Below are 3,973 nucleotides of genomic sequence, written 5' to 3' on the forward strand. Positions count from 1 at the left end.
TCGGGACTATGGTAGCGTCTGTGCTACAAGCAGAGCCTCTCGCCTGTGCATTTGATTACTCATTAGTATACGTGATCTAGACAAGCACCTAGCCTAGTCACACGATTTTACTTAGCAGCCTGACAAGTAAAGAAGAAGAAAAAAAGAAAATTGGGTACGCAGGGTAGTGAATTGCTTACCTTGCCAGAACGTGCCTCGGGACAGTGATGGCGTCACTGCTAGGTGCAAATAGTCATTAGTAAACGTGACCTAGCTAGGCACCAAGCCCAATTTCACAATACATGCATTACAAACTAAAAAAAAAAAAAAAACAGTGCAGGATAGTTGGTTGCTTACCTGCCCAGAAAGGGCATCGGGACTATGGTAGCGACTGTGCTACAAGCAGAGCCTCTCGCCTGTGCAGTAGAGATGAAAGTCATTAGTACATGTGATCTACGCAAGCATTTAGCCTAATTTCACAATATATGCTTAACAATCTGACAAGAAAACAAAAATCAGCAGGCTAGTTGATCGCTTACCTTGCCAGACGGTGCCTCGAGACTATGGCGACATCTGTGCTAGCAGCAGAGCTTCACTCCTGTGCGTTAGAGATTCGAGTCATTAGTACACGTGATCTAATTAAGCATCTTATGTTATCTCACACTTCACAGGTGCGTGAGATGACTTGCATACTACAAGCACAAGGAGACACTCGCGTTTTTGAACCATTAACACTGCGACACCTAATTGTTGCTGTAGTGTGACAAAGTGTATGCTTCACAAATGAAACATGCAATAAAACGTGTAGTCTAATTTTACAAATTTTGCCCAAGAAAGAGTCTGACAAGTAGGGTACCAACATGACAATTCAAAGTTAGCCAAACTCGAGCTTCGCAAAAGCTAGCATCCCCGGGTACAGCCACTGCACATGTTTCCAAATAGAGCTCTCAAAGTAATGCCAAACTGAGCACCACACACACCGAAGCTGGTGAATGCTGTCCTAGAGTTCCTGCATAGGCTCTCTATGGGAGTCAGAGTTGCGCGTCTTTTATCCACACGCTGACACGCCGCTATTCGCCTAGATCCGATCATGTAAGGAGCAAAATCCAAATACTGTGCAGGAAAGCCGCCGATACGGCCGTTTCGCCGACGTTGCAATCACCTCAACGTACGTTCCCCTGCTTGTCTCCTCCTTTCCTGTTTTTCAGGAAAGGAGAAGGAGCACGTTGCTATTCGCCCAATCCAGTGAGATGAGGAGCAGAATTTCGTCCGCTGCAGGAAAGCCGGTGCTCCGGGGTGAACGCGCAGCTCTGGCTCAGGGTTGGCAGGTTGGGCTATAAACAGCCCAAGTGGGCTACTCAGTTTTGTAATAGGCAGGAAAATCTGGTGGTTGGCTATTAAGCTATGTCATACCCGATATTCAACAATTTTCAAAGCCTTAAACATGATATTTCTGCGCCGGGTAGAGAAAAACAATCAACTCAAGAGGTTAGGAAAGGAAAATATCCAAATCACAAGCGTGCAAATACAATATGTGGACCCTCATTGGTGTTGGTTGCGGAGGTGCAATATCGTTTTTCTGAAGTTTTTTGGCACGATTTAATACCGCAGGCAGGGGTGGAGGCACGTGTTTCCAGAAGGAGGCAGGAAGAGGAGTGGGGGCAGCTTAACAGATGTTTGAGAACCCCCTTTTCTCGCTGCACTAAAATGTACATGGGGATGCTTTATCCTCTTATTGCCTCCTTCTGTAAATAATTGTCTTATGTCATGTATCATGTTACCCGTGTTCCAAAGAGATGTAAATACCGTGTATGAAATTTTATGTGTTGGGCTATTTGTATAGCCCGACATTTGGCTATTCTTGGGCACAATGTCAGGAAATTTTGACGGGTTAATCTGCAAATACCTGGCGACCCTGCTCTGGCTACCGTAGGGGGCCTACGCAGGAACTCCATGCTGCCCTACAGTTCCTGCAGAGGCAGCCTACGGGACTCAGAAGTTGCGCGTTCATCCCAGTAGCTCCGGCTTTCCCGCACTTCAAGTCTGCTCCTCACGTGACTGAATTCGGGGTATAGCGGCCGCTGCGCTCTACCTCCTCATTTCCTGGAAAGCAGGACAGGAGGAGGCAAAAGCGGGGGTATCCACACCGAGGCGCTTGCACCGTCGGCGAAGCCGCCGTACCGGTGGCTTTCTTGCACGGGATTTGGAGTCTGCTCCTCACGTGATCGGATATCGGCAAACAGCGGCGCGGCGGCACGTGGAAACCAGACGCGCAACTCTGGCTGGAGCCTATAATCTCAATGCTGCACTAGAGGACCAGTTCCTGTATATGCTCCCTACGGGAGCCAGAGTTGCGCGTCTATTTTCTACTTGCCGCCGCGCCGCTATTTGCCAAGATCCGACCACGTACCGTGCAAGAAAGTAACGTTGCACGCGCCCCGCCGTACGCACCTCTGCTTTTGAGCGCGCCGCGCGCCTCGTCGGTTCGAGAGTCAATGGTTCAAGTACCCTCTCCATACGAGCAGGGAGGGAATATGGTTTCGTTGTGTCGACCTCGGGGGCGGAAGATTACGCACGATGGGGACAAAGGCGAGTTTGGGGGAGCAGTATCTAGGTCACAGCGCCTCAATGGTTCAACAGGATGTAGCTGACGTTTTGGGTGTGGAACGGGTGGGAGAGGCCTTGCGCGCGCGTTGTTTTCTCGACACTTAGCCTCGTGTCGAGGTGGCAGTACATATTCACTAAGAGGTTCTAAAAGTCGCGTGAGGAGCTGGATCAACATGCCGTGCAGGAAAGACGGCGCTACGAAGATGAACGCGCAACTCTGACTCCCGTAGGGAACCTATAAAAGAACTCTAACTGCCTTGTCCCGAAGCGCCGCCTTAGTTCCATCATCCCCACTGAAAATCGCATTGCATAACCATACATGGAAGCGAAGCCGGTAACAAGCGCGAGCTTGTTGCTCTGCAATCGAACTACGTTTCACCGACAGATCGTTTTATAGATGCACGATGATTCATCGCCAGAATGCTTCATCGACAGCACAAACTACCTTTTTTTTCTGTAAGGAGCTGCCTCACACTGTTGCCACGAAGCGGATAGTACGTGTAGGATACACCCGCGACGAAATGTCCCTACAACGCTAAATCCGCGTAACGACTTTCGATGGAACGGTAGTGTCGACGAACGAGAGTCCTTGAAACATGTCCACAAAAATTGTTTTTTGGCGAAACGATTGAGACCCGTTGCTCTGAATGACGCCAGCTCTACACGCAAGAATAATGTCTCGAAGCTGCGATGTCGTGCTCGTTTGTACACTCAGAGAACCGGGCACCGCCACCGCGCACACATGCCACAAATACAAAAGCGAAGAAACTCTGACATAAACAGGAGAAAAAGGAAAGCACGTCCCCAGCTAGCAGGCCCCGTGCCTCGCAAAACGCAGCATACAACGAGTGCTAGTAAACGGCAAACTTACCTTTATCGGGCGGGCACATCTTGGTTTGTGACTGCAGTGCAGCTACGTGCCAAGCATCGCTTCGTGAACACGATCCGCTTTGTCCAACCACCTTCTAAAAACACACGCAATTCAAAATAGCGCGGATGAACAAAGGCGATGTCACCCGCCAGCCGAAGCAAAAGTATGGCCGCCGAAGCACGCCGAGATGGAATGCAGGAGGTGAGGAGGTCAAGTCTCCTAGCAACACGAAGGCCAGATAACGCGCGAAACGCGATCGCTATCGCGATAGGTTGTCAGTCGGATGACGTGTAACCTGTGACTGCTAATCAGGACGCGCGCTCTACTCTATTACCGCGCGCATTTTGTTTGTTTTTTTGCGCTCTCCTGATAGCACTCCCTCTCCCCTTTTAGAAAAAGGAAAGGGGGGGGGGGGTGTAATGGTGCACCTTTCAACACCCTCGCCTCGCCCGCCGATTCCTTTGGGAGAGGAGGTTTCGCGTGATGGGAGTGCGATTACGCTCGCCGGGTGTCTCC

The 3,973-nt window shown here is 50.1% G+C and overlaps 1 long non-coding RNA gene across 1 annotated transcript; it reads right to left on the reverse strand.

Annotated features, from left to right (window-relative positions):
• Nucleotides 1-337: 337 nt before the first annotated feature.
• LOC121838018 lies at nucleotides 338-3,624 on the reverse strand. Its single transcript, XR_006078405.1, has 3 exons — nucleotides 3,458-3,624; nucleotides 519-577; nucleotides 338-395 (listed from the first exon to the last, which is right to left on the reverse strand). It is a non-coding gene; the product is annotated as an uncharacterized LOC121838018 (long non-coding RNA).
• Between the last annotated feature and the right edge of the window lie 349 nt (nucleotides 3,625-3,973).

The sequence above is a fragment of the Ixodes scapularis genome, unplaced genomic scaffold (genome assembly GCF_016920785.2).
Source record: "Ixodes scapularis isolate PalLabHiFi unplaced genomic scaffold, ASM1692078v2 PGA_scaffold5__190_contigs__length_132052651, whole genome shotgun sequence".
Lineage (NCBI taxonomy): Eukaryota > Metazoa > Arthropoda > Arachnida > Ixodida > Ixodidae > Ixodes > Ixodes scapularis.